The 25,850-nt window shown below is 38.6% G+C and overlaps 1 long non-coding RNA gene across 1 annotated transcript in view; it reads right to left on the bottom strand.

Moving 5' to 3' along the window:
* LOC144578696 (uncharacterized) overlaps positions 1–25,850 on the bottom strand; it is a 157,736-nt gene that overhangs the window by 3,332 nt on the left and 128,554 nt on the right. The window contains exon 4 of the long non-coding RNA XR_013524966.1: positions 9,067–9,169. This is a non-coding gene — a long non-coding RNA (uncharacterized LOC144578696). The remainder of the gene's footprint in view (positions 1–9,066; positions 9,170–25,850) is intronic.

Genomic DNA, 25,850 nt, shown 5'->3' with positions numbered 1-25,850 from the left:
AAAATAACACACAATTTCAGGTTAGTGACTCAAAAAGTAAGTGAAATTGAACAGAAACAAATGAAAAATCTTACAGCAAGGTCAGCTATTCCAACTGCAGAAATGCACAATGGGAGTGGCATGTCTTAACCTCAGGCCATGTGAAATCAACTTGGGTTGATTTGGTTTGGGAGGTGAAAACTTCACAGAAGTGCTGCCTCTTAGCCCTAGTGGGCTTATGGAGACCAAAGTACATGGAGAGTCTGTTACTCTTGACAATAATGGTTAATACTGATCGGACCCCTATTATATGCCAGACACTTGGCATCATTCCATTTCATCTTCTGGGGTTGACATTGCCATTTACCCCCATTTTGCAGATGAAGAAGCCAAGGGTAAGCAGGGCTGATTTTCTTGCTCAAGATCACATAGCTGGTAAGTGGAACCACTTTGTTCTTGAGCTATATGCTCACCTGTTATGCTCTCTTCCCTTCATTAGGGAGGAGTGAAATACCTATGAGGAATCCAGCTCCAGTTGCAGTTGGATTAAATGACCCCAACCACGCTGCCCATCCTTAGGAGTCTATGATTCCAGACCGTGCACTGCCATCAAATGGATATGCAGACTTTGAAAACTCTTTTCCCTGAGCCTCATTTCCATTTGCTATAAAACTAAAAATCAGAAGAGTCTTAAACATTTGTTAGCTCCTGGATTCTTCAAATACAATCTTGCTGAAGCTCAACATATACATCAGATGAAACAAGGGCTGCTCTGATTGAAAAACAGGTGGGAGCCCACCCTACCCAATTTATCACCTGCCCCACTTCCCTCCTGCAGTTGCTTGAGGCCCCTGCCCTCTAGCTCCAGATTCTACTGAACATGTTTGAAATCCATTGAGCTAGATTGTTTCTAGGATCTCTTCCAACTGCATGATTCATGCTTCATGGTCTAGATATTATCAAAATCACACAAATGTAACAAATTAGAGTAGGTGCCTGAGCATTCAGAGTAAGCTCTATGGGTATAAGTTGAAATGATTACCCCTCCTTTCTTTCAAGAACCTTTAGAGAAAGCCAAAGGCCCAAGTATTATGAGAGACACTTGGAAAATGATGGTTTCGCATCCTAGGAAAGTGATTAACTTGAAAGAACAGCCAGTTATCAGCAATACCTGACAAAGAAGCATTAACATTAATAAAATATATGGCCAAAATATAACATTCATTTCTTAGAGACAGTGCATAGATCTGGGATCAGCAAATTATAGTCCTACATCTTTTTTTTTCTTGAGAATAGCTTTACTGGGGTATAATTTCACATACTATACAATTCATCTATTTAGAGTTTACAATGCAATAGCTTTCTTTTTTAGTATATTCAAAGACTTGTGCAACAAGCACCACAGTCAATTTCAGAATGTCTTCATCACTACAGGTAGAAACTTCTTATCTTTCATCAGTCAGCCCTCAACCTGCTCAACCTAGGGAAGCACTAGTTTACTATCTTCCTCTATAGATTTGCCCATTCTGGACATTTTATTTCAATGTAATCATATAATATAAGATATTCTGTCACAGGCTCCTTTCACTTAGCATAATGTTTTCAAGGTTCATTTGTGTTGCAGCATATATCAGTACTTCATTCCTTTCCAGGGATGAATATACCATTTAAATTGTATGGATGCATCTGTTGCATTTATCCATCCATCTACCCACTGATGGACATTTGGGTTTGTAAAAAGAAAATAAAATCTCAGGACCCCAAACTCACTATGCCAAAAGGAAAAGTTAAACTTGGAAACTGTCAGTGAAAACAAAAACAAACAAATCTTCCTTTTGTTTCCAAACAGATAGCTGTAATTTCACATTTACATTATCATATGTAAAATGTAGATCTACGAAGAACATGAGACAAACTAATGCCTAATTGACTTTTTCCCCCACTCCTCATTTTTCATTTGTAAAATGTGGATTCAGTTGTTGCTAATCAAAGCCTCAAAGAATGTACCCACTTGTCTCACTAACCCATCCTTTTTTCTTCTTTCCTCCCTTCCTTTTTGCCACATTCTTTCCCTCTTAAATACTGAGGCCCTCAAAACCTTCTTTGGAGAAAGCACAGACCACAGATTCTACTGAAACTTGTTTCCTTTTCCCAAGTTTGTCCTCCACCTTGGCAAAATAAACCTCTAAATGTACTGAGATCTGCCTCAGACACTTTTTGGTTTATGGGTTGTGTCAGCCTTTGGGAAGTGGTGCAAGTGTCAGTGGCTCCATGTTGCTCCTCCATCACCATTTGCTATCACTCCTGCCTTGAGAGATCAGATTAGGAGAAGGGAAGTGGCCACGGACAGGCAGGCTCTGTGCTTTCTGCCCAGAGGGAATTTATGGTGGAAGGAAAAAAATAGCCTTTAAGATCCTTCCCTTCCTGGCTGTTATTTTCCAAAGCCTAAACTCATTCATAAACCTATGTAATGTATCCTAGGGAGAGAGAAACAAACATCCCTGAAAAAGGCACCAGAGAGAAGAAGGTAATTCTTCCTATTTCTAGGGACACAGAGAGCCAAGTGGGAAGAGAGACACTAGGCCTGAGGAGCAGTGGGCAGTGCCCTGGGGCTATCAGCAGGAAATGGTCATCATTCCCCCAATGGGTCCATCAATCAATGGGAGAGGGACCTGGGTCAGTGAACAATTCCTTAATGAGAGAACCCCAGTAGGGACTGAAATTTAATTTCTCCCTTGACTGCAGGGCTAGAGGCTCAGAATTACTATCATGTTAGCATAAAGGTCCATTCAAAGCTGAGTTTTTGCACTGACATTCATACTCACATGAAACAGAAATGACTACAGCAGACTAATGAAATAAATAGATGTGTGGTTAGGACTTGAAAGAGCAGTGCCCCAAGCCCTCCCTATTGGAGGCAGGGAACAGCAGAAGGAAAGCAAGTATTAGATGGGTGCAAATGCAGTATCAGTTTTGGCAATTACTTTTAATGACAAAAACAGCAATTACTTTTACAGCAACCTAATAATTCAGACAAATTCATAATGGCAGCCGCTTTTAATTCTAAAGATAAGGTTCAGGTGCATATCAGGCATAGCGGCTCCAATAACCAATAGATGCTTGAAGATAAGACCTATGAGCCACCTGAGTGCATCCCTCACATCAATTTCTCTTTGTAGTCTGTATTTTATCCTAAGCTCCACTGCAGGCTTTTCTTTTTTGTTTAAGTAAAAGACTATAGTATAGAAACTACATGTTTTAATGAATATATATATATATATCCTTGTGACTATTAGTAATTCCTTTGCTCTATCATGATGATGGATTTCTGTAATCATAGCTATTTTACTCCTGCCAAAGCCTATTTCACAGCCAGCTTGCAGGCACCAAAAACCAAAAGTGGGTGGATAAATGAGAATTTGGAAGTAAATTTTAGTAATGTCTTAAGATGAGCTTTTAACAGAAAATTTTCCTCCCGCAGGAGGCAAAGTCATTGCTCTTGTCCTTTCCACCAAAGGAGAGTCTACCTCTTCATTTGTATTTTACTTTAACCAGAAGTCTTCTTACCTTTGCAGCTATGTCACCCATGACTTCCCACTGCCCTTGGTCTTTAGCCCCAAGGGACCTGCTTATCATGTCTCACTGGCATACCAGTCCTCTGTGTCTTTGTGCAGAATATTCCATTTGTTCCCTCGGTGTACAATCTCTCCCTGCTTCATTCCCCCAGAGCACTCTATAGATACTTGTGTCTCTGTCCAGATTTTCCTGATAAAAGCCAAATTATCATTTTCTAAAAGTCCACTGAATTGAAGACTCAAATACGGACCCAATTTGATAACAATTCTGAAAGTGAATCAATTCTAAAAATGTGATTTAGAGACTATGAGATCTTGAAGGCAGGAGAGTGTTCCATCTCCTTGTCTCTCCAGCGCCTAGAACAGCATCTGATGCACAATAGATGTTCAATAATGTTTGTTGCATGAATGTGTGAGATTATATAATTCAAACTTAAAGCTGTTGGAATAAATTATTTTGAGCCTTGAGAGGAATATAACTATGTGGCCTAAGTCAAGCAGCATGCAGCTGTAACTTCTGCTTTTTCCTGTAAATGATTAGAAATAACTGAATGGTGGCAGAGACAAAAGCCCCTCAGATCATTACCCCTCCTCAAAGAATGTCAAAGCAATCTTCCTTGAAATGTAGTAAGTAATAACCAATCACATCACCGTAACATATACACTGGCCTTATATGGAAAATGCTGAACCCAAGCTTCTTGGTTTCTACCCATAGAAATGAAACCTTAACTCCCCCACTTGGGAACACTGATCCTATTTCTTTGGAGTCTCTTTCTTGGTGGTCATTTCTGAACTTTCTGCTGAATAAACTCAATCATATTTTCTGACTCTCATTGTTTCAGGTTGACAAATAAAAGAAAACCTGGGCTTTATTCTGTTGACTTTACGATGCCCTGTTCAATCCTTTAGGAGTTATGAAAAGGCCATATTTGTACTTCCTTTTGTCTAAGGCATCATTGGGAATGCTCTGCTTGACTCACTCTCCTTCCCACTTCTCTCCTTGAAGAAGTCTCAAAAATTTTAGCATTTTCCAGACAAATGACAAGTAATACTTAGAATCTGATTGTTATAGAAATGCATAGTTCAATACCAGAACCAGGTATCTGACAGGACAGGAAAAGCTATTGGAAAAGCGAGACTTTAGCTTTCTCCACGTCATTAGTGTACCATTGAGACAAATTTGTTTTCATCTCTGTGGCTTTTCACATAGTTCAAATTACCCTTCAGGACTTAGAGACCCATCACCCAACGAATACATTTTATTAACATGCAACAAACCAAGGAGAAGAATATTTTAACTTGTGAGGAACTTCAAAGGGAAAGAAATAATTTGCAGTCTTCAGAGTTACCAGAAGCACACACTGCTTTTCATTAGAGAAAGGCAATGTTGGCAGGCATTCTGTTGGCGCAACATCCTCTTAAACAAAACCTTGATGCTAATTTCTCCCTGGCTAGCAAATCCATCATGGCAATTAGTTTGCTCAGCATTTCACTTTCCAGATAGCAAATAGAAACACAACTTCAAAATTCTCCTACAAATCATTTCCTGAAAACTGAGATTCTGACAGTTGTTAGGCTTAGGGGTTTACAGAAGGGGAAGCCTAAAAGGCAGGTGGCCCCAATACAAGAGTCTGGGAACGGATGCATAAGTAGGTCTCTAGCTCTCTATTTGGCAGCTTTCATTCCCCAATCCTTCACCCAAGGTCAAAAGGGGTGCCCCAAAACTGTTCTTTTCATGCACTTCCAAGGTTTTTCCCCAAACCCATTTATTATCCTCTACTCCAGTGGGACAGCCCAGCTGTGGGTTCAGTGTAGGTCAGTATGGGAGTGGCCATTCTTATTTCCCATAATGCTTTCTCCTCTAGCCCTGAGTGACCCTGATTTTCAGCACTTATATTCACCAAGAAGGCAAACCTCCTGAGATGGTAACTGAGATTATACTGAGCTCAGGCCACGGCAATAGGTTGTGTAGAAGACCTGCAGTAGAATTAACAAGACCTGCAGTCCCAAAGATAGAGCATCAGTCTCAGGTCCATAGTTAGTCCACCGGCCAAGAAATCTCAGTCAAGTCACTTAACTTCTCTATGCCTCTTCCATTTTTCATCTATAAAACAGAGATAATAAAATATAGTCTTGCTCTTTTTTATGATAATCAGAGTGGGAGAAGAAATTTAGTAATTGATCATTGTTATTGGGTAAGGTCCCCACTAAAACTAGTTTCTGCAAATTAGCAGGTACTCAAGAAGTGATGCTTACACTGTTCTACATAATTCACTTTTTAAAATTAGGCTGTAACATGTACCATACACTTCACCATTTTAAAGTGGCCAATTCAACAGTGTTTAATATATTCACAAGGTTGTGCAACTATTATCACTATTTCATTCCAATACATCCAAAAAGAAACTTCATACCCATTAGCAGTCACTCGCATTCCCTACATCTTTTCATCTATTACAAATAATGTCACCAAGAATATTCATACACAAGTTTTGTGTGGATGGGTGATCCCATTTTCCTTGGGCTTATTTTCCTAAGAGTAAAATTACTGGGTTATAGAGTAATTCCACGTTTGCCTTTTTGAGGAAGTGCCAAAATTTTTTCCACAGCAGTTGCACTATTTTACATTCTCACCTGCAACATATAAGGGCTCCTATTCCTCCATGCACTCACCAGCTTCATTGACTTTTAGGATGTGATTTTCCTTTGGTTCTGGAACATTTCTAAAAGAGGGGTTGTGATCTTTAAGAGCCAAGGGGAAAGGAATCTAACCCCTGAAACTGGCTCCCATGGGACTTTGGACGGGGCAGGAATGGGAGGCCACAACCCCTACAGTCAGAACCTCTGGGGTAAAGAAGCTGCAATAGCCCCTGTGGAACATTAGTGAGGGTCCTTCTAGCCAACCTAGCACAGGCAGTGGTCTCTACTATGACTGGAGTCACCCACCTGCATAAATTCCAGTAGCAACAATAATAGGTTGAAATACATGGTCTCTACCCCATTGTCTTAACATTGGACTTGTAGAGAACTTGAAAAGTGACCTCAGAGCTGGATACAATTTTTAAAATAGTCATCTTTCACCTGTAGCATTATAAAGCATTTCACACTGTTATATCTGCATAGCATAGGGAATATATATTGTATCCTCAGATTTTTAAAACTTATTTTATGGATTTAGGGATGCAAGTGTAATTATATTACACAGATTTATATACAGTAGTGAAGTCTGGGCTTTCATCACGCCTGTCATTCATATAGTGTACCTTGTACACAATAGGTAATATTTCATCCCTTACCCCTTCTCACTCACTTTTTGGAGTCTCCAATGTCTGTTATCCACTCTGTTTGTCCCTGTGTTTATACAAGACAGGTTCAGAGAGGCTAAGAAATCTGCAACTAACTAGCAAGTGTAAGAGCTGGAATTCACAGCCTGGTGGGGTGAAAAACACACCTTTCTGTTCCCACCACACCAGCCTTATACTAGCCCTAGGATTCTAGGGCATGCAATCTACAATTTAAGACTAAAGATAATTGGGAAGAAAAAACAAAGGAGAGGAGAAAAAAAGGGGAAGGGAAAAAACTTCCTGTTGAGCAGCAGTTCCTCTGGCCTGCACTTCTCTTTCTCCTCTTTGCAATACAATGGGTTATCTGATTTGTCCATGCTTGAAAGGGGGCACATGTGAACTAATTTGAGACAGAAGACAGTTTACTTTATTTCTGTAAGAAGAAGGATGACAAGCAAGTTGGACATGTGTCATTTTCACAGGATTGGGAAAACGTAATGAGCTGAGGGAGACACATGTACTCTCCTAAGTGTTCTCCAAGCTAAGAACAATGTTTAATTTTTTTGTGTTGCATTCATCAACTTACTTTATACATTTTAATTTTGTTTAGAATTTGATTTCACCTACTACTTATTTCTTATTTTTTCAAAACATTCTAACACTTTCAATTTTCTTTCTCTCTTTTTTCTCAAATAAAGGCCAGAAAGATGCAGTCATTTTTAAAATTACATAGCTTCATTCATCATGCTCTTGGTTTGCTTTTCTATTGCCTGAGCAGGAAACCAGCTGGCAGGATCTTAACCATGAGAGGGAACATTACATGTTCCCTCTAAGCCCAAACTTTTAGATGATACATTTACAATGTAGTGACAACTTATTAATAACATCCTCTTCATGAAGCAGAGTAGGACATTAACATGAAAAAAAGTTGAGGACCAAAATACAGGAGAGAGTCCAGTTCTACCAAAATAGAATGTACAATTAACTTATTAGAAAATGAAGGATGTTCCTAGAGGGTTATACTTTTCCACATTTACATTATTTTCATCTCTAATTTTCATTTCTTAGAACCTGTGTACTCATGTTTTTATTTAGTGATTATGTTTTAATATTTCCTTTTGAATTTTTATCAGCTCTTTACTCTGGAAGCTCTCAATACAATTTCTTACTCATTTGTTGGAGGAAGGAAACAGATTACAGTTAGGATTTATTGCACTTGATGAGAGAGACTCACTGGATAAGGACACAATTTGAACAATTAAGTTGGAACAACTCTCAATAAAAAGGTATTCCTAATTCTTTAATTATATAATGTAATGCAACAGAATAATCTTTGTAACACCTTCAAAGGATGGTGAATTAACCAGGGTTCTTTCAGTTACAAGTGACAAAAACCCAACTTAAAATAAGTTAAACAAGAGAGAAAGAGAGAGAATTTATTGACCCATGGAATTGAAACGAAAAGTTTCTGAGGGGAATAGAAATTTCATCTTTTTTCTTTCCCTCTTTCTCTTTGTTCACTAACTTCTTCCTTCCTTCATTTCTCCTACCTTCCTCTATTTTACTCAAATTTCTTCCCAAGTGTTAGGGAATAAATGTTTGTGTCCCCACACCACAAAATTCATATGTTGAAGCCCTATCACCCAACTTGGTAGTATTTGGAGGTGATATCTTCAGGAGATAATTAGGTTTAGATGAGGTTGTGAGGGTAAGGGCCCCATGATGAGATCAGCATCCTTATAAAAAGAGAAACAGAGACCAGAGCTCACTTGTTTCCACTCCTTCTCCCCTGGCTCTCTCTCTCTCCTCCCACCGTGTGTATGTGTGTATACGTGTGCCATGTAAGGACACAGTGAGAAGATAGTCATCTGCAAACCAAGGAGAGAGCCCTCATGAGACAATGACCCTGCTGGCACCTTGATCTTAAACTTCCCAACCTCTAGAACCAGAAGAAATAAATTTCTGTTGTTTAAGCCATATAGTCTATGGTATGTCATTATAGCAGCCAAAGCTACTAAGATACCAAGCTAATACACTTCTTTAGGTGTAGTAGTAATTTAAGCAGTTGATATTTTCACTGGATCATAGCTGAAATAAGAACATTAATGAGTTTTCTATAGCAGAGCAATTTTTGAAAAGTTAATGTTTATAGAATTTAAAGATGAGCTTCAGAAACCTGAGCCTCGGGACTTAGAACTGGGGACTGAACTCAGTATATCTCTCTTACCTCAGCTCAGCTCATTTTCACAGGTCGACCAGCCTCATGACCTTCTGCTGCGGACAGGCCTGCCCTGGGTGGCAGGAAGAGGATTGCTGGTAATTCTGCAACCCTGTGAGGAAAAAAAAGAACATGTTTTTTTCTAGCCATCAAAAATCAACATAATCCCAGAGAAGGCTTCTGATTGGCTCTGCTTGAGTGACGTGGATATCCTATGGACAAAAGATCCTTTCTCAAAGGGGAATTGGAAGATTTAACACATGGATCAAATTAGCTACGCAGTTCACTAGAAATGCAAATTTGCTTTGCTTCCTCCATGGCAGCTAAGTATAGAACAACATATCAGGATGTGAGAAAACTTGGCTAAATCCCCATATTTTCCTGATAACTCACCAGCCCTATACATGTGTCCCCATCACCAATTCAAGCTCTGCAGTAAGCCACACCACATTATCAGACCCTGGACAGCCTTTCTATGCGCTTCTGTAGGACACTAGAAATCGTTATTTACATTGAAATAGCAGAACTTACTGTGACTTTTAAAACTAAAGTACTAATTTATAGTTTTAGGTTGTGGTCTGAATGTTTATGTCTCTACAAAATTCATGTGTTGATATCTAGTCCTCAATGAGATCGATTAATGCACTTATAAAAAGTGCCCAAGGGAGGTTGCCACACCATCATTGAGGAATGGTCTTCACCAGACATTGAATCTGCTGGTGCCTTCATCTTTGACTTCCTAGCCTCCAGAACTGTAAAAAATAAATTTCTGTTGTATATAAGGCAGCCAGTTTATGGCATTTTTGTTACAGCAGCCTGAATAGACTAAAACACCTTACATATTCCTTTATATTTCAATAAAAAGTGGATGTTACTTTTTCTTAATAAACTAATGCATGATGAGTATTTTGGCCTCCAGCTACATAATTCATTGAGAGGCTTTTTGAAGAGATTTTTATTACAGAAACTAATATTATGAGAGCCCAGCCACTGCCACTTGATTCATCTGCTTATTGTGGGTGGTAGAAATTAAACAAACCAACAGAAGCAGAAGTGGCCTTTGTACTAGGAAACCACTTTTAGGTTTTATATCACACATATTCAATCATCATTATGAATTATCTTAATTTCTACCAAACTCTAAAGCAACATGTTAGTTTGGTGACTGCTTGGCTCTGAACAAAGAAAAGACTGAAATTTTCACTGGACATTTTAGTGCGTTTGGAGCTCTCTAGACAGCATCAGTGGTGAGCTTAAATTCATATTTCAGGTTGGGCAGTTGAACTCTTAATTTAGAGCCAACAGTAGCAGAGCGTGGCCCAATGGTAAATATTGGACAATGGTATAAGGAACACAAAGTCACCGGCTAGTACAATCTTATCTCATACCATGCTCTGCTAGTAGAAAAGCAAAACAGGAAATGTTCATGAGATTTGCCTCAGAGAGAACATTTTATCTTGTTTGGAAAGCAATTACTAGAGAGAAAGGAGCACGGGCTTTGCAAAAGTGAGACAAAGAATTGAATCTCAGCTCTTCCGTGCACTAGTTGTGTGACATCAATTAAGTTACTTCATCTTTCAGAGACCCTGAAAGGTAATCACAGTTACTTCACGATGCGGTTGTGAAGAGTAAATGAATATGTTAATATGTTTCATTTCCTATATGGCATATTTTAAATGTGTGATAAATGCTAGCTTCTTTCCACTCTTTGAAACTGAGAAACAGGCCAAGAGACATAAAAGAATTCTACTTGACTGTTCAAGAAAAGCATCTGCTCTGTTGTGTTCATCCTGTTAGAAAAACCCTCTCTTGATCCAACATCTGATCCAGTTTCTTACCTATTTCTTGACTGCCGAGCAAATCCCCAAAGAATTAACTATCCTTGCTGTTGCCAATTTCTTTCATCACATTCCTTCTCAAACTCATCTCAATTAGGCTCCCCTGCCTAGAGAAAATGCTCTTGATGGGGTCAGTAATGAGCAGTCATGGAGTCCTCTTCTGCTGTTAACTGCTCTCTTGATGATGTTAAGCAACTCTTTGGCCTTAGAAACCACCAACTCTATGCTGACAGCCCCAAAATTATTATCTCCTCCCTAGCATCCCATTTGAACTTGAGATTCTTACATCCAATTGCCTACTCAGTATCCCTACCTTTATATAGGACAAACATCTCAAACTTAACATGTCCAAAGATGAACTCTTAATCTTCCCTTTGAAACCTATTCCCCCCGCACCCAATTTAGCAATCTTCCCATTTCAGTCAATGAAAACTCCATCCTTTCATATGTTGAAGACAAACTCCTTGAAGGCAACTTGTATCCATGAACTTTCGCTGAGTTATGTCACAACAACAACAAAAATCTGAGAAGCTTAGAGCAAGCAATGTTACATATCAGCAGAATGTGAACTGTGACTGTTTAATGTCTTCTTTACCTCAGAATCTAAGCTGAAGGGGTTCCCCCATCTGGGACATTGCCTTTCTCATAACAGAGGACAGAAGAGGTTCCACATGATGGTGCTTAAATATTCTGCTGGAAAGGGGCATATCACTTCCCATTCACTGCAGTGGAGCAACTCACATGTCCAATCCTGATGACATGGGGGTACAAGGATAATTCTCCCAGAGTGATGTGCTCTGTAGGAAGGACCAACAAATATTTTGGCAATAATACAAGCCATTACAGAATCTTTCACTCCTCTGATTCTGTCAGACCTCATATCCAATCCATCAGGAAATCCAGTAGGTTCTCCTTTTTTCTTTCTTTCTTTTTTTTTCTTAGACAGGGTCTCACTCTGTCACCCAGGCTGCAGTGTGGTGGCACCATCATGGCTCATTGTAGCTTTGACCTCCCAGGCTCAAGCAATACTCCCACCACCTTGGCCTCCCAAAGTGCTGAGATTACAGGCATGAACCTCCACACCTGGCCCCAGTGGGTTCTATCTTCAAAATAGATCCAAAATGTAATTATTTTTCATCGCCTTCAATAACCCTCCCTGGTTCAACATAGCAGCGGTTAGTGCCTAGAGTATTTATTACAGTAGCCCCCAACTGTGTTTTTGCTTTGGCTTACCTACTGACTATTCTTAACTCAGCAGCCTGGATGATGCTGTAGAAATGTAATCCAGATCATGTCAGTCTTCTGCTTAAAACCTTCCTATGTATCTCCATTTCTCTTAAAAGTCAGTCTTTACAGTGGGCAACAGTCTACAACAGCAGTCCCCAACCTTTTGTCACCAGAGAGTGGTTTTGTGGAAGACAATATTTCCACAAAAAAATTGTGGGGGAGTGGATGACTGAATGGTTTCTGGATGAAAGTATAACACCTCAGATCATCAGGCTTCAGAGTCTCATAAGGTGTACACAACCTGGATCCCTATAATGCACAATTCATGACAGGATTCATGCTCCTATGAGAATCTAATGCCTCCACTGATCTGAAGCAGGCAGAGCTCAGGCAGTAATGCTCTCTCACCTGCCACTCACCTCCTGCTTGCAGTGCGATTCCTAACAGGTCACGGACCAGTACCAGTCTATGGCCCAAGGGTTGGGGACCCTCGTCTATAAGACTTTACGTTGTCTGTCCAACATTCCCCATTTCTTTCTGACTTCACCCCCTGCTACTACCCGCTACAATTTCAATCCATCCCCATTTATCTTCTTGCTTTTCTTCCAGTGACAGGTGCGCCCCAGCCTCAGGGCTTCTACACTTGTTCCTTTTGCTTAGAAATCTTGTCCTTCGAATCTGTGCCAGGTTCACTCCTTCCTGCCCTTTAGGTCTTCTCAAGCCTATCTCAGCCACCTCATATAAAATTTTAGCTCCTTACCTCATGTTAATGTTTGCTATGAAATGATACATTAATTAACAACATCCTATTTGTTAAACAAAGTTTGATATTTATTACATTTTAACTTACTACCTAATTTACCTACTGATTATTCTTACTGTTACACTCTGCTAAAATATAAGCCTCACAAATACAGAAAACTTTGTCTATTTCATTCCCTAGTGAATCCCAAGCTAGAGGCATCTAGAATCCTAAATATAGCTAGTTAGACCATAAGCAGAACAGTGCTGGGCATACAAGCAACTCAATATTTATTAAATAAATGAATTCAATGAGTGAATGAATCTTGCATAATTTTCTCTGCCTCATCAGTTTTTCTCCTTAACATTCTAAAGTTTACCTGTTCTATCACTTAGGAGGTATTCCAATTATCTATAGCTGACATTAAAATCTCCTGTTTATACCCTTTAATTCTCAAAGAAAAAATAATAAGGATCAACCAAGTAAAATTGAGACTCATTTTGGCAAAGCCAAAATTTTGCTATTTCTTTTTTTTCTTTTTTTTTTTTTGAGACGGAGTTTCACTCTTGTTACCCAGGCTGGAGTGCAATGGCGCAATCTCGGCTCACTGCAACCTCCGCCCCCTGGGTTCAGGCAATTCTCCTGCCTCAGCCTCCTGAGTAGCTGGGATTACAGGCACACGCCACCGTCCCCAGCTAATTTTTTTTGTGTAATTTTTAGTAGAGACAGGGTTTCACCATGTTGACCAGGATGGTCTCGATCTGCCGACCTCGTGATCCACCCGCCTCGGCCTCCCAAAGTGCTGGGATTACAGGCTTGAGCCACCACGCCCGGCCCTGCTATTTCTTTAACAGCATTACAACAGTCCAGATTTGAGCTGGCGATGGTGGTTGAAGGGAAGAGGTGGGGCAAGTGTTTTCAAACCAGTGCTTAAGTCTTAGAGACTCTGTAAAAGAAGCCCCAAAATTATTTAACTAGAAAGAGTGGCACCTTAATTATAATCATTGATGAAAGCAATAGCAGATATGTATACAACAACTAGCTCAGGAGGAAGAAGAAATGATAAATGCATATATTTCCAGATAATACTAAGTTATTTTTTATTTTGAATGAGACCCTATAGTTAAGCTAAGGCATTTTTGCAGTTCTGCAGTCTCCTTGGAGGAAAACCAGCTTCTTTGGTTATTGTCTTCTATTTAATCTTTTCAAAATCAGTTGAGCCAATCTCTCCTTGCTATTTCAAAAGCCATCATTGATAACGTCTCAATTAATTGCTCAATATAGTAACAGATATCAAAATAATTAACCAGAGTGGTATGAAAAACCAAAAGGTTATAGGTAGAATTAGTATAAGGAAAATAAAATTGTGGTAGCAGCCACGTTGGTTCTGCCTATAATAGACAAGGCCAATGGATAGATTACTGGAATTGACTGACTGAGACCAAATGCTTGTTTTCTTTATAACCAGAAATACATAAAATGAAAATATTTCAATGAGGATAGAGGAACTATTGGGTAAAAGGTACCAAGACATCAAAATGTACAATGGTCATACCACTAACAGTCTGTAATTACAGAAAAAACAAACTGTCCACCCAAAATTCATGGTCCTCCTTTGTGAATGCACAGCTGTTACTGGAAAGTGTCTGTCCAGCCAGACCCTCCTCTAACCAGGTGGAGCTATATGACAAGGTCTCTTCAGTGGGATGTAAACAGAAATTATAGCATCCAATAGAATGGGGGCCACTTCCTGTCAATGTGATTAAGAAGCAAGTACCTTCCCCTAATCATTCCTCTTTTGTTCCACAGATGGAAGGGGCCTGGGTCTGTGGACATCCATGAAGGGAAAGCTCAAAGTCCAAAAACTCAATTGGACTGTTGTCTTTTTAAAATATTCAAATTTGGAAAAGAAAAGTCATGAACATATTCATTTATAGCATTACTTATAATGAAAATGGAAATAAACCTTAATAGCAAGAGAACCATTAAGAAAATCATGGTTTTTTCATGTAGATTGCAAATTATGTATTAAATCTGAAGAAAGTTAAATAAAATATACCCTGTAGCTGGTGAGAGTGTAGTTGGAGAAGTGGTGAGACAGATGGGTAGAGAGATGATTGAGAGAGAAGGGGGCAAGGAGGAAAAACAGAGAGGGAGGGAAATAGGGGGAAAAAAGCAGAAAGGAAGAAAGAAAATGGGCAAATCACTAAAAACCTGAGTTTAAGGAGAAGACTCCTGTTATACTCTGAGCCCAAAGAGACACACACACACACACACACACACACACACACACACACACACACGAGATGCTCTTATGTCTGAGAGGTTTCAACTATTGATGGAAGGCTTCCTCACTTGGGTAACTGGTGGTTCTTCCCCACTATTTCCAGGAAGCCAGACTTCACAAATAAGACTAAGATCAAAGGAGCTTAAGTTTTCACCCTTTATACTTTAGTAGCTTAGAAATGAGTACACTTCCCCCTACCACTTACCTCTTCCTATCATCAGCTACTTTCTTTAAGGAATTATGGCATTCTATTGCCTTCTAGAAAATAAGCTTCTTAGGAGCAGGGCCATGTCATTTGCACCTCTGCATCCATTCTGGTGCTAGCACACAGCAGGCTATCCATGGACTTATTTAGTAATTTATTCTACAAATGTTTAACATGCCTACAAGGTGCCTGGCTGTCTTCTAAGCCCTGGGTGCAGGACTCTGAGTAGTCACCACCCTCATGCAGTGCATGGCCAGGGAAGCATGTGTCAGGTTGGTGTGTTTCCTTCCTCCCTGACACAGAATCCATCTGGGCTTAAGGACATAATTACAACACTTCAAAAATAGATTTAAGAAGCTGTCCGCTACACACTCACTAGGATGGCTATAAGAAAAAAAGACAGATGATAACACGTGGAGAAGATGTGGAAAATTTGGAACCCCCATATATTGCTGGTGGGAATGACCAACGGTACAGCCATTTTGGAAAATAGTCTGGCAGTTTTTCAAAAGGTTAAAGATAGAATTACCATGTAACATAGCAATTCTACTCTTAGATATATACCCAAGGAAAATGAAAACATATGTTCACAGAAAAACTTGTACATGAATGTTCACAGCAGGATTAGTCCTAACAGCCAAAACCGAAACCAAAATGTCCATTCATAGGTGAATAGATAAATAAAATGTCGCATACCTGTACAATGAAATATATAACCACAAAAATGAAGCAGTGATACATTTTACAATATGAATAAATTGTAAAAATATTATGCTAACGAAAAGAAGCTAGTCACAAAGGATCACATATTGTAATAATTTCATTTACATGAAACTCCCAGAATAGGCAAAGCAATAAAAACAGAAAGAAGGCCGGGCGCGGTGGCTCAAGCCTGTAATCCCAGCACTTTGGGAGGCCGAGGCGGGTGGATCTCGAGGTCAAGAGATTGAGACCATTCTGGTCAAAATGGTGAAACCCCGTCTCTACTAAAGATCCAAAAAACTAGCTTGGCATGGTGGCGCATGCCTGTAATTCCAGCTACTCAGGAGGCTGAGGCAGGAGAATTGCCTGAACCCAGGAGGCGGAGGTTGCAGTGAGCCGAGATCGCGCCATTGTACTCCAGCCTGGGTAACAAAAGCAAAACTCCGTCTCAAAAAAAAAAAAAAAAAAAAAAACCAGAAAGAAAATTAGTGATTGCCTAAGCCTTGGGGTAAGTTCGGGAAGTAGGGGATGGTGATAGCTAAGGAGAATGAAGCTGTTTTTCTAGGGTAATGAAAATGTTCTAAAATTAGTTGTGATGATGATTATACAAGTCTGTAAATATACTGAAAACCATTTAATTGTATGAATTATATTACATGCAACTATATCTCAATAAAGCTGTTTTAATAATGGGTAGAAAAACTTATTCAATGAATAAAATATCAGTCTTTGGTTTGGAGGTTGGGTGTTTGGAGTTACCATAAAAACTTCTACATGAAGTTTGACAATGATTTTGAGAATCTAAACCTCCTTTCAACACAACGCAATGGTGTTAGCAAGAGAGAACTTCATCATTGATTTTTAACCTTTTTGAAAAACTGATAATTGGCATCCCATGACAATAAACTGTCCTTTTTTTTTCCATGGCAGGGGCATTAGAAAAGTCACCAGCTTTTTTTCAGTAGAAATACAATATCCAAAGTTGCACAGCTGGAGCACATCAACAGACCGAAGGTTTTGCTTCTCTGACAACTGTTAGCAACAATGAGTCAGACAGGAAACAGCCTGTCTTTCTGTCCAGCTGGAATATACTCATTAAATAATAGATGAGAACAGAAGTAATGTTGGTAATCTTTCAGTATAAATCTTAAAGTAAAATAATAATTTTAAAAATCCTTATTGGATAATGCAATATGTATATTAAAGATTAGTGTGTGAGGAACAAATCTATTTCTACAACACAAATGCAAATGAAACCATGGGATTTATCCTTTACAGCATTCTAAAGTTAGTCCATTAGCTGAATTATTACACTGAAGGTCAGACTAGCCCAGAAGGGAACTGGCCATTTATTTGTGTGCTGACCACAGGAGATCTGCTGTTCCTAGACAGAGGGAGAGGAAGAAGCTGTGGCCTGTGGCCTCAAGGGGGCTCAGTTCAGTGCCGGGTGTGGCTGCAGCTTTCCAGCCTGCTGGGAGGGGTAGTGTTTCATAGGGGGCGGGGGGGGGCTGTCAGCCTGAGGAACACTGTGTGCCCTCACTACAGACAATATCCCATTGCAGCAAGCCCTTGTAATATTTACTTTTTAGTTTTGTTGATATGATCTCAACACCATTTCCATGTTTTATCCTGACAGGGCCTTGTCCTGGGTTCAGTGTCTGTCTCTGTTGATTTAGACTTCCATGCTATAAAGAGATCACAAAACTCTCTTTTCTAAAACTATGGCTGCCTACAACACTAGGTAAACTGGTTCAAATAGCACTCTTTGTTTACTTTCAAACTGGGCTTCTGAATATAAATGAAGAAGTCCCCTCAGGTAGCAATCCTGCACATGTGGCATTACTTCTTTATTTTCTACTCTAAGTCCTAAGGAATAAAATCTTGTCCTTGCCACAGTCTTATGCAAATAATAGCTGAGAGCCTTGTTAGTAATGGAAAGTCAGGATTAATACACCTGGTTGAGATATATTTTGACGCAGATCAAAGTACTCCCTAAGCACTCAGTATATTCAAGGTCAAGGCTTTCACCCTCTCTGGTACTATAAAGTGAAGGGATTAAATTACGTGCTTTCTAAGGTCCTTCTTGCCTCTAAGGTATTTTTCCTTTATAATTCAGCTAGAAATGGCTCCTGTAGAACTCAATCAATTCTGTTTCTCATTAATATGCAAAATTATTATTATGTGAGAAATTGGCTCTTGGTTACTCATTCAAGAGAAATAATCAGAATTCACAGCAAATGGCATTTATCTTTTCGCATTTAGGATTTTGGCTTTAATTTGAGACTCCCTTCCCAAAATGCAAAATGAAAGAATTTAAAACAAGCAACAGCTGAAAGATTCCTGGCTAACAAATTGCTTCGGCAGCATCTTGATTTCTCAAGTCATTTTTTTAGACCTTTTTTCTGCAGTTGTGTTCTGGCAAATCTGATGGAATCAATATGTCCTTTATGGCCAAGCTGTTTTCTGGCTTCATCTAATCTATTCTAGAAAAAAGCCACTAAGTCAGTAAAAAGAAGTTGAAGGAAGTGTTTCGTTGTTGTTGTTGTTGTTTTCCCAATATGAAACTGCAGAGAATGAATTTTTTTTTTCCAATACAAAACACTGACCCAAGTGGAAATGTGTGCATGTTGCAGTTTCAGAAATCAAAGTCGAGATCAGTCCTAACCATGAGGAAAATTAATTGTGTCCCTGCGATGTGTTGGTCTAGTGAAGACTATGACAATAAACTTTTCCTGCCCTGACCCTCATTCGAAACCTCAGATTACAATAGGAAATATCTCCTTTAGATAGGCAAACATCCTATTTTAAAATATAAATTTTCTGGGGAAGTGTCAGAGAGGAGGATGATAGCAGGTGGGGGGTTGCAGGTGGGGGGTTCAGGCAACTGCTGGGAGTGGTGAGATTGTAGTGCTGGGCTTTTGGAAAAAATCCCCCAAGAAGACCAAAGAGCAAGAAAGAAAATATCTCCAAAGACAAATCTCACGTTTTTGTGTTTCATTTCTTCCTAAATAATTTTGATATTTGTTTTTCATTTCAAACCATCTTATATACTTCTAAAAGAAAGGCAATATATGAAATTGAACTATTAATTAGGGCTTGTTGCTGGCTGAAGCAAAAAGATAGCTGCTCTTTCTTAAAGTTGAAAGGAAAAGCCTTCATCCTTTCTTATTTGACAAGATTCTGTAGATGCAAAAGACTCTTGAGGGCCAAACTTTGAAGAGACAATTTCTGTATTGTTGTTGCTGTTTTTCTAGCAGATGTGCCTCTAAACAAACCAAAACAAGCCCTCTTCTTCAGTGGTGGTACCATCTTTCCAGATTCTGCCTTAAAAAAACTTAGAGGGTAAGCAGAGTAGTAAGAGACTCAGTTCTTTGTGTTGTATTACGGGCACACCACACAGCTTGGGCTGTTCTGGGCACACAAAAGCTCTGCTTGCTCTGATTCTGCAGGGTGAGGAGGGGTGGCAGCAGTACTGGTTTTTTCCCCTTTCAGAGACGCTTCACTTGGGGAAGTCAGTGCTCAAGCAGGCTAATCAGGTGGACGGAGAAACCTGGCTGGGTTGTATCCCCTGAAAGGTCATCGTTCACCCGAGCAAGGGGCTACTTGATTGGGAGGAGAGTCAGTACCTGAGACTGTAGAAATGGAGCAAATCGACAGCGGGGCCCTTGAGGGACGCTGAGCTGAAGTTACCGAGGATGCTGTAGGCTTCTAGTATGAGACCCTCAGATCTACCACTGGTACAGAGCCCATGCATAAAGACATAATTTATGTTCTCATCAATTACTATCTCCATGAAGCCTTCCCGGACCCCTGGAACCTACGTCGATCTCATCATGACTGCCTTCCCTCAACTTTTGGCGCTTTCAGTGTTCATCTCACCTACTGAATCCAGTTGTTTAGTGTGGCTCACTCAAGGACCACAAGAGAAAATATCCTGAACCAGTTTAGGTCTTGGTAGGAAAGAGTCCAACGATGCCATGGCTGAGTGGGGATGTCCACCATGAGCAGACAGGAAGCAGAGGAGTGATATTCTGGCCACATTTCCTGGCAGTGTGTCGATGACATTCTCACTTATCTTCTTTCCCAGTGAGGACATGAAGTCCTTTAGCTCAAAGATCATGTATTCTGCCTGTCCTGTATTCTCCCCTAGCACCCAGCACAGTGCTAGAAACATTTATTTACTTGTTTTGAACTATCATTGCAAACTTCCAGCAATTCTAGAATCACTGGCACAGAGAGTGTGCACAGCCATTTTATTAGTTTGCTACACAATTACTGTAATCATCTCAGAACCTTTCCAATCACATATCCTTTCTCTCTCTTGCTCTCTCTCACGCATATAGATGATTGGGTGATAAAATGCCACACATTAGAGAACATTGCCATATGGTATATAATCAAGTGCAAAATTATGTGGCACATGTTGCAGGAATTCAGGGGTAATGAACATCAATATGTAGGCATACCCAGTTTGTGAGTGGGTTCTCTTGTTTCACAAATATTTATTGAGGGACTGTTATGAGCCAGGACAGTGCTAGGCACTAGAAACAATGGCCAGCAGAACTGGCACATGGGACTCTTTCCTACCTGTTCTTGTGACATTGACAGACTCTTCCACTCCCAACTGTGTATACATATATGGATACCCAGACGGCAGGGAGTGGGCTACCGCCACCCCGAACCACTAAATGGGGACTTTAGTGCCCGCTTTCCAGCAAAGCATCTTCCACACAATAGGCAACCACCATTTCAGTTTTTTTCACCAAGGTTAGTTCTGCCTATTCTACGAGTTCATATAATTGGAATCGTATAGCATGCACTTTCTTGCATATGGCTTCTTTCCCTCAGCCTATTGCATTTAAGATTCATCCATACTGTTGCCTGCTATAGATGTTTGCTCTAGTATTGCTGAGTAGTATTCCATCACATGGATGTACCACAATTCATGACGTATGACTGCTATTCATGAACATCTGGACTATTCCCAGCTTGGGGGCCTGCTCCCTTCTTGCCTGTCATTTTGCCTTCTGCCTAATTATATGGGCCATCCTCCCATATTGAAGAGACTGGTCCATAGAGACATACTGACAAGGGTTAGAGCTATTTGCTGAGTGACATTAGCAAGTTGTTAGGCTTCTCTGACTCTACATTTGCTCTTCTGGGAACAATAGTGATAAGATGTAGTAATACCTTAGAGTGGGAAGAAATTCAAAAGAACCAGAACCTGGAACATAACAGTATTTTTAATAGCAGCTGTATTTTTATGGTTATTATATTAGTTTCCTATGGCTGCTATAAGCAAGAACCACAAACTTGATGGCTTAAAACAACAGAAATGTATTCTCTCACAGTTCTTGGAGCTAAAAACCCAAAATCAAGGTATAGGTAGCCTCGGACTTTCTTTGTAGGTTCTAGAGGAAAATTTATTCCATGCGTTTCTCTGAACTTCTGGTGTTGCCAGCAAACCCTCGGGTTATTTGGCTTGCAGACACATCATTTCAGTCACTGCCTCTGTCCTCACATGCATCTTTCCAGTGTTTTTTGTCTCTGTGTCTCTTCTCCTTTTGTCATAAGGACACCAGTCATACTGGAGTACAGACCCATCCTACTCCAATATGACCACATCTTACCTAATTGCATCTACAATTACCCTATTTTCCAAACAAAATTCACATTCTAATATTCCAGGAAGAGCATGGATTTGAGAACACTTTCCAGCCCAGTACAACTGCTCCCCAGCTAAATTGTAAAATAATTTACTTAAAGAACTGTGTTTTATATCATATTGTTGTTCATTCCTTAGTGGTCAATAAATATTAAGTGAAGCAGAAATGGATAGTGATGATAGATTTAAGCTGTATTTTGAGGATTGGTAAGAAGAAAGGATCAAACAGCAGAATAAAGCATAGAATTTTAGCCTCAGTTTCTGTAGGTTTCATTGTATATATATTTTTTGGAAGTTTTGGAGTAAAGAAACTAATATACTTCCACAAGAAGTTAGCATTTTCAGGTAGCTAGTCAGGGGTTTATATTGTTCCACCTAGGAGACTTAATAAAAAATAAAGTTAGAAAAAGGCTGAAAGCGATTTTCAGGTTTTATTTCAGCTATAGTAAGATATTTCTTTAACATTTGTTCTCAGATAAAACAGTGCTCTGACATTCTCCTAGATCTGGTGATTTCCCTCTAGGAGCAGAGACTGCTGAAATGCATAAACACTGCACCACGAAATCATTCACTTTCCAGTTCTTCAGGTAAGATGAGAAAAAAAATAAAGTTCAAATTCCCTGTTTACACGAGGATAGATATGAATAGGGACCACATATATCCTAATTTATTTTGTACCTTCTCTGTTGTTTATGTAACATTACCCTAACAGCCAAATTCCATAGGAGTAGGGTGTGCCAAGTGTTAGGATCACAATTAGATATAAATTAGACAAAGTTTCAGCCTTATTATCAATAATATTCAATTATAGTAATATAAAAGATACATGAAGACAAATGGAACAAGTAAAGTTCCAATGTATGACATTATATTTAGTTTAATGAATTGGTATGCATATGAGATATAGGCTTACAGTGGGCCAAATATAATACTTAATGACCATAAATTTATTGTGAAAAGAATTAGAGCACTGAATGCAACTTCATTTGTCTTCTTATAGTCATTTGGTTTCTTCTTGTAGTCTTCAATTACTTTTTAAAATAAAAAGATAGAACACCTCCCCAGTAGTGCTATGCCTCAAAGATTAGGAAACATTTCTAGTAGGGGAAAAAAAACCCACAAAATGACCAAAAAAAAAAAAAACCCACAAAATTTCTCATTGTAGTCTTTCTTCTATGTAGTTTGCAACCTGGTTGTAGGAATATACATTTTTCCTAAAGGACCTAATAAAAGTGCTTTCATTTTGAAAGTAAGCAAAATAAACCTAAAAGCCATTTGTGTTTTTCTGAACTCACTACAGTTCTAAAGTTGTTTCTCTTCACCCCACTAAAATAATTGCTTGAAAGTTTGCCTAACTATCCAAACCAATTCCCACACATAGTAAGAGAAAACAGTAAAGCCAACTATATAGTTGAGCAAAAAGGCCACCTGTTCACATGGTGAAGGTGTGGAGAAAAAACAAAGGAGCTCCTCTCATGTCAAATATCATCCATGCATGCTCTTCCACTTTTACTAAATTTTATTGATTATAATCTAGTTTTATTTAAGCCCCAAAGAGTTAGATTAAAATTCAAACTCTTGCTGAGAGAGATAACTAAAAAATAAAATAACCTAAATCCCACATGTCTAGGTAAATTTATAATATAGGATTATGTCTTGGGAAAATGAGACCTGTGCGAATACATTTTTACAAGTAGGAGAACTACATTTGTAATACTCCTTATGGTTCACAGAGTATATCCTTATTTTTCTCAGAATATCTTTATAAAAATCCAATAGAGCATTTTTAAAAAATTGATGTTAAATTCACATAACATAAAATGAATGACTTAAAAGTGTACATATCACTGACATTTAGTACATTCACAATGTGGTGAAATTACTACCTTTATCTAGTTCCAAAACGTTTTCATCACTCCAAAATAAAACCTCATACCCATAAAGCTGGTGCTTCCCATTTCCCCCTCCCCTCAGCCCTAGGCAACCAACAATCTGCTATTTCTGTGGATTTACCTCTTTCTAATGTGTCACATCTATAGCCAGTACATTACAAACGACAACTAAGAAAATATTCTCTCAATGTTCAAATAGTATTCTCTGATCGAACAAAGAAGTCATTCATATCACTGACAAATGGAACAAGTAAAGTTCCAATGTATGACATTATATTTAGTTTAATGAATTGGTATGCATATGAGATATAGGCTAACAGTGGGCCAAATATAATACTTAATGACCATAAATTTATTGTGAAAAGAATTAGAGCACTGAATGCAACTTCATTTGTCAAATCATTGTTGAATTACAACATTTGGCTAAGGATACAAGAATTACACAAAAATCAACAAAAAATTCTGGCAGAATCAGTTAGCTACGTGGCATTCACAGTAAAGAGTATTTTTATCATTAGTTTTTAAACGTGGCTAGAAATTTTGTATAACAATAAAATTATAATAATTTGTGTATGTATATATGCATATTTTGGGAAAACTGGTTATTAGACATTTACTAGTACAGCAATACTCACAAGCCTTAGTGACTTGAGTCTTTAAAAAGAGAATAATAATAATACTGATTGCATAAGGTTAGCATGAGTTTCTCCCAGTGCAATTTCTGGCAATGAGTAAGCACTGTAAGTGTTAGCTATAGTTATTTACAGACAGCAAAACTGAAGTTCATTAATGAGTCAAGTAATTAGTTAAGTAATCAGCCAAATGTAGTATAGTTTGTAAAATTATACACTATCCTATAAGCTTCTTAAGACATAGACTTCATTTCATTCAACTGAAAGACATTCCCAGCTTCTTGAGAAAAATGCACATATTTGATTTTCCAGTGTGCTGCAGAAAATTAGTTTGAAGATTCTAATCTAGAAGAAAGAGCACTAGATTGATTGTTGGGAAGACTGGGCTTGGGTGTCACCATTCCCACTAATTCAACAGAGAATTTTCACAAACCATTTATTGGTCACCTCAAACCTGTCACAGCTGTGTTCCACGTTGATCACCATAAAATTTGTACTAACACTGAGTATTTACACTGTTATAGCAGTATGAGTCCGACTCAATACCAAATTTAGCAGGTCATGTAATGTTTCTTAATGTCAAGTATAACATATTGAAAGTCAAGGGTAAGAGTTACAGGATTATGTTGATGCCAGTAAAAAATTAAGTATTTGTTAGCACAAGCAAGAACTTTGCAATGTGGCTGGATAAGAGAGGGTGGTCAGAGTGGAACCAGTTCTACTCAAATAATGATAGCACAACGAGAGTATTTAAACATCAAAATAAAGTTGGATGCTTTTCGTGTCAATGTGAGGTTACACTGCATTATAATTATTGTATTTAAAATATTATGCATACATATATTATACATACATATAACAATTATTTGTTATATGTATTCATAATATTTATGAATTTATGAATAATTATAATTATTCATAAAGATGTTCTTTGAAACCAATGAGAACAAAGACACAAAGTATCAGAATCTCTGGGACACATTTAAAGCAGTGTGTAGTGGGAAATTTATAGCACTAAATGCCCACAAAAGATAGGAGGAAATATCTAAAATCGACACCCTAGCATCTCAATTAAAAGAACTAGAGAAAAAAGAGCAAACAAATTCAAAACCAGCAAAATAAATAAATAAAATAAGATCAGAGCAGAACTGAAGAGGACAGACACATGAGACACCCTTCAAAAAAATTAATGAATCCAGGAGCTAGTTTTTTTTTAAAAGATCAACAAAATAGATAGATTCCTAGCCAGACTAATAAAGAAGAAAAGAGTGAAGAATAAAATAGATGTAATACAATATGATAAAGGGGATATCACCACCAATCCCACAGAAATACAAACTACCATCAGAGAATACTATAAACACCTCTATGCAAATAAACCCCAATAAATCTAGAAGAAATGGATAAATTCCTGAACACTTCCACCCTCCAAAGACTAAACCAGGAAAAAGTTGAATCCTTGAATAGACCAATAACAAGGTCTGAAATTGAGGCAGCAATTAATAGCCTACTAACCAAAAAAAAGTCCAGGAGTAGACAGGTTCACAGCCAAATTCTACCAGAGGTACAAAGAGGACCTGTATCATTCCTTCTGAAACTATTC

This window comes from Callithrix jacchus, chromosome 12 (assembly GCF_049354715.1).
Source record: "Callithrix jacchus isolate 240 chromosome 12, calJac240_pri, whole genome shotgun sequence".
NCBI classification, from domain to species: domain Eukaryota; kingdom Metazoa; phylum Chordata; class Mammalia; order Primates; family Cebidae; genus Callithrix; species Callithrix jacchus.
Note: the sequence above shows the minus strand (reverse complement) of the source record. Positions and strands in the feature narration are given on the sequence as shown.